This window comes from Hyla sarda, chromosome 11 (genome assembly GCF_029499605.1).
Source record: "Hyla sarda isolate aHylSar1 chromosome 11, aHylSar1.hap1, whole genome shotgun sequence".
Lineage (NCBI taxonomy): Eukaryota > Metazoa > Chordata > Amphibia > Anura > Hylidae > Hyla > Hyla sarda.
In genome coordinates this window covers 98,163,420-98,169,419 of record NC_079199.1, presented here as the reverse complement: position 1 = coordinate 98,169,419, position 6,000 = coordinate 98,163,420, and the positions used below count along the sequence as shown (strand labels likewise).

General features: G+C 46.8%; 1 protein-coding gene across 1 annotated transcript in view; it reads left to right on the top strand.

Moving 5' to 3' along the window:
• Positions 1-2,429: 2,429 nt before the first annotated feature.
• CASQ1 (calsequestrin 1) overlaps positions 2,430-6,000 on the top strand; it is an 85,265-nt gene continuing 81,694 nt past the window's right edge. The window contains exon 1 of the mRNA XM_056544970.1: positions 2,430-2,445. The gene's annotated coding sequence lies outside the window, so the exon portion shown is untranslated. The remainder of the gene's footprint in view (positions 2,446-6,000) is intronic.

Sequence of the window (6,000 nt, the reverse complement as noted above, 5' to 3'; positions counted from 1 at the left end):
TGGAGTCAGTAGAGGTTTATGGAGTCACTAGGGGTTTATGGAGTCACTAGGGGTTTATGGAGTCAGTAGAGGTTTATGGAGTCAGGAGAGGTTTATAGAGTCACTAGAGGTTTATGGAGTCAGGAGGGGTTTATGGAGTCACTTGGGGTTTATGGAGTCAGTAGAGGTTTATGGAGTCAGTAGGGGTTTATGGAGTCACTAGGGGTTTATGGAGTCACTAGGGGTTTATGGAGTCAGGAGGGGTTTATGGAATCACTAGTGGTTTATGGAGTCAGGAGAGGTTTATAGAGTCACTAGGGGTTTATGGAGTCAGGAGGGGTTTATAGAGTCACTAGGGGTTTATGGAGTCAGGAGAGGTTTATAGAGTCACTAGGGGTTTATGGAGTCAGGAGGGGTTTATGGAATCACTAGTGGTTTATGGAGTCAGGAGGGGTTTATAGAGTCACTAGGGGTTTATGGAGTCAGGAGAGGTTTATAGAGTCAGGAGGGGTTTATGGAGTCACTTGGGGTTTATGGAGTCAGTAGGGGTTTATGGAGTCACTGGGGGTTTATGGAGTCAGTAGGGGTTTATGGAGTCACTGGGGGTTTATGGAGTCACTAGGGGTTTATGGAGTCAGGAGGGTTTAAGGAATCAGGGGGGTTTTATGGAGTCAGGAGGGTTTATGGAGACAGGAGGGGTTTATGGAATCACGAGGGGTTTATGGAGTCCGGAGGGGTTTATGGAATCACTAGGGGTTTATGGGATCACTAGGGGTTTATGGAGTCAGGAGGGGGTTTATGGAAGGAATCACTAGGGGTTTATGGGGTCAGGAGGGGTTTATGGAGGCAGGAGGGGTTTATGAGGAAAGTGGAGGAAGGGTGTCACAGCAGCATACACTTAGTATGGCCTGATCATGCCCCCGCAGGCCAATTGTACTTTCCAATGACACCCTTAATTTTACCATAAAAGTACAGCACAGCAAAAAAGGTGTTAGGAAGTGAGGGGAAAAAGCAATTTTGCTACTTTGTCAAACTTGTTTAACAAAATAAAGCTACATTTTGTGGTATGGGGGGGGTGTGTGGTGCAGGGCAGATGTTGTTACCCTAGGGGCAGATGGTATTAACCCCTTGTATTTGTGACACCAGGGCGTGGTTTATCCTTAACCACCCGAAGGTATACCGCTGGATCCTGGGCTAGGCGCGGGGGCAATGAAGACACCGATGCCAAATTACAGACAACGGCAGTTTTACTGAGTGTAGACAGCTGGAACAGTCTATGCAGTACAGCCGGGGCCCAAGGAGGTGACCAGTGACACAGAGGCCTTGCAGGCTTACTGGGACTTGTAGTAGGACTGGGGAATTTAGTGCAGGCCACGCTGGGTAGACAGATGACTTGACTGACTTGTGACTAACAGGACGGTGACTTTATCTTACTTGACTTGACTTGACCACTACTCTGGACACACACTAGGCACGACTGCACTGGACCTCAGCAGGAAGCAAGAGCAGAGCTCAAAAAGAGCGAAGCTAGCTCCACCCAGGGCTTATATGGGGGAGACTAGCAGGGAGCCCATAGGTCATCGGGTCACTGGTACCTCTTGGGTAACAATCACATTTTATTACATTTTATTAAAGGTATAACACATCTTTTAATATACACATATATACAAATGGGGAAACAACTACAGGGGGCCTTGGGACACTGAGGGACACTGTCTGACAGGGCCGGAAAGGTACGGGGCAATACCATCCCGTACTGGGCCACCACAATTTGTCTCCAGCAGTGTGAAGTCTGTTTTTTCAGGATCATTAATAGCGGGAGAAAAAATTGTGCTTGCACCGTCTTTTTCTCCCACTATTCTCTCTGGAAATAGCGGTGGCCGACGGACCCCATTGACTATAATGGGGTCCGTCGGGGCCTGTTATGACCCGTCAAAATGATGGCTATCAAACTAAAAAAAAAAAAAAGAGAGAGTTTGGCAGCCGTTATTGATGGGGCATAATCGTAGTGTCAAAGGGGCCAAAGTGTGCTTGAAATTGCCCTATTCTGACCCCTATAACTTTTTTATTTATCTGTATACAGGGCTGTATGAGGGTCATTTTTTGCGCCGTGATCTGTCGTTTTTACCATTTTTTTTTTCCAGAGATTCCTCGGTGATAACCCCACCTCACTGTTCCCAGTACATTTTATTCTCTATTAGGAGTTTTATTGTGTTTATTAAAGTGGTGGAGCGCTTCTTGTTGCGTCTCTTATTTCAGTATTTGTATAGGCTGGCACGGTCACCTATGTATGTGATTTGTGTCGGGATCCATGCTTTACCCTGCAGTCACAGTTTCTAACAGCTGGCCTGGGCGCGTACTGACAGCAGCAGTGCATATGAGGAATTGATAAGTAAGTATCACACTGTCCATTTTCTACGTTACTGGCCATCCATGCTTATCTGTCCTACTCGGCGGTTATGTCTGGTGAGAGGTACCCTGCCCACCATATGGCACTCCAAGCCTCATGTCGTTTTGCACTGGGGGGAATTTGTCATTGTCTGTGTAAGTTTTTTCCCCTGTTGGCGTATGTCACGTGTACTTCCCCCACATTTATGGAAGAGGTGCCCGTTCTTCACAAATAACAAAGTAGTATAGCTTTAGACAAGTTTCAGGCTGGTGTGGGGATCTGCAAAAATGTGATTATTTTGCGTAAAAAATTTCAGACAATTTAAAAAAGAATATATAATAAAGTTGATGTTGATAAACCCTTAACCACTGCTAATCCTATCTGTGCCAAAATACATTCAAGTATTATTTTTTGGGTGCGTGATCAGCGCTGGGTGCCTGAGGCTATACTAAGTGTACATGTGGTATGGGGTGTGAGATGCAGGGCAGATAGAATTACCCTAGGGGCATATGGAGTTAACCCCTTGTATTCGTGACGCCAGGGCGTGGTTTATCCTCATTAACACCCGAAGGTATACCGCTGGATCCTGGGCTAGGCACGGGGGGCAATAAAGACTCTGACTTCATGTTACGGACAACCGTAGCCTATACAGTTCAGCCAGGGCCCACGGAGGTGACCAGTGACGCAGAGACTTAAAGTGTACCCGTCAGATCCAACAAAAACATTTTTTTTATATATATAACTCAGTACCTAATCCTGACCATGTACATCAAATGTTTATGTGTCCAGCACCTTTATTTATTTTTTATTACACTTTTAATTTAGTTCACTAGTCTGAGTTCCTCTAAAGGGAGGGGGCGTGGCCTCAATGTGGAGGTCTCCGCCCCCTCCCTCAGTATGCTGTCTGCTCACATTTCCCCTAGCATTAGCAAAACTACAACTCCCAGCTTGTCCTCACTGACAGTAGCGGGACACAAGCTGACAGTGGGAGGATTTTTCCCTCTAGCTCAGAGCCATGTGCTCACAGCTGTCAATCAAGGAAGTGTGTCCATGACATAGGTGATGACTCATGGACACAGCAGGACTAGTATGTGTCCAAGCAGGCAGGGGGGCAGTTGTTTGACTGGCTTTATCACTATGAAATACTGAAAATTTTCTAATGAAAGCAATTGCAAAACCTATTGGTTATACATGCTGTACAACATATCAAAAGTTTTTGTACCTGACAGTGCCTATTTAAGGGCTTGCTGGGACTTATAGTAGAGGTGGACAATTTAGTGCAGGCCACGTTGACTAGACAGATGACTTTGACTTGACTGAATTGTGACTGACAAGACTGTGACTGTGGTTACTTGCAGGTTTGTAGCTTGTGGATGCAGACTGGACTTAAGGCCTCCTATGACTCCGGACACACACTTAGGCTCAACTTGACTGGACCTCAGCAAAGACTAAGAGAGCAGAGGCTCCACCCAGGGCTTATATGGGGGAAGCTCTGGTGGGGTCCCATTGGTCACCCCTAGGTCACCTGGTCACTGATACCGTGACGTCACGATACTCCAGCCCCATGATCGTGATTCATCAGACCCGGAGCAATGTTCGCTCTGGAGGCTGATGATAACGGGGTGCTGCATGAAAGATTGCAGGGGTTCCCAGCGGTGGGACCCCCACGATCAGGCATTTTATCCCCTATCCTTTGGATAGTGGATAAGATGTCTTAGGGCCGGAGTACCACTTTAAGTCAGTCTACCTTTAAGATACTGAGGTCAGGACTGTATCACATATTCTATACTCTGCTCTTGGGTTTTTCCGTCCCAGGTGCATTATCTTGCACTTTTCCACATAAAATTTTAGTTGCCAGAGTTCTGACCATTCTTCTAGTTTACCCAAATCATTTTCCATTTGATGGATCCCTCCATGTCACAAATCTTTGGTTCATAGCAAAAAGACCAAAACCGAACCAATGAGACCTTCTGGAATGTCACTGATAAAAATATAAAAAATATTATGGGTCTAGTACAGACCCCTGAGGTCCCCACTGGTAACAAGACCTCGCTCTGAATATTCTTCACTGCTTAATCCAATCTACAATATGGAGTCCAAGCTCAATGACTGCAGATTATTGATAAGTCTTCTATGTGGATAGTGTCAGTAGCCTTACTGAAATATAGATATGCAATGTCTACTCCACCCCCACCATCTATTATTTTAGTCACCCAATCATCAATCATAAAAATCTATAAGATTAGTCACAGAATCTCCCTGAAGTAAACCCATGGTGTTTCTCATTTCTTAATCCATATCAATTTAGGCGTTCCACAATCCTATCCTTTAGTAGGGTTTCCATTTATTTCCCAACTATTGATGTCAGGCTTACTGGCTCATAGTTGCCCGATTCCTCCTTTCTACCTTTCTTTTGAATGGGGATAACATTTGCAAGATTCATAAATTTTTTGAACAAACAACAGAGGAATAGCCCAATGCAGAGTTATGAGACCAGGTGCTCCAGAATTATCTCACAACAAATTCAAATATTTACTAAAACAGACATGTCAGGAATGGTAACCGATCCTTTTTAAGAAGGTGATGCAGTGGCAATGCTAGGGGAGTGCAGGGGGGGTTGCGGACCACACCAGGTGACACCCCCTGGTTAGGTGACACCTTGACTGATCAAGGTGCTATCCATCCCACCCCACCCCGTGCATCTATCCTCACAAAATATAATATTGCAAACTGCAATTATACCCTCCGGGTTCATTTGGATTTCAATATCAGGGAGTGGGCTGAGAGTTGTGGAGCTCTGCTGAGGCCGGCACTGACATTTCTTACGTCTGAATAATAAGGGGCAGAAACAGCGCCGCAGCAGGAAGGCCACAAGTGGTACGAGTGGTGTTCCCTGCCTGGTAAGTTAATCACATGAGTCTCAAGGTGGGGAGGGGGATTGGGCTTGGGCATGAGGCACAGTAATGTGAGAGTATGTTGCACAGTTATGTGGGGCTTTGATGGAGGGACATGAGGCACAGAAATGGGGGGGGGGGCGTATGAGGCATGGTAATGTGGGGGCTTGGGGGAGACATAAAGCACAGTAATGTGGGGTTTCAGTGGGGGGAAATGAAACACAGTAATGTTGGGACTTGGGGGGCATAAGACATGGTAATCTAAGGGCTTGGGAGGAAACATGAGGTACATTAATAGGAGGACTTGGGTGAGGCCCTCACCTAGCTCCATCAAAGCCCCACATTACTGTGCATCATGTTTCCTCCCCCCCTCCAAGGCCCCAGATTAATGGGCCCCATGCCCCCCCCCCCCCCCCAAGCCCCACCTGTCAGACAGTGTTATATTCAGAGGATACAGTGTGTGTCAGGGTTACATTTAAAGGAGTAGTCCAGTAGTGAACAAGTGGTGAACAACTTATCCCCTATCCTAAGGATAGGGGCTAAGTTTGAGATCACAGGGGGTCTGACCGCTGGGGCCCCCCGCGAACTCCTGTACGGCGCCCCGACAGCCCGCGCGAATGGGGCGTGTCGACCCCCGCATGAAGCGGCGGCCGACATGCCCCCTCAATACAACTCTATGGCAGAGCCGGATTGCTGCCTTCGGCAATCTCCGGCTCTGCCATAGTGATGTATTGAGGG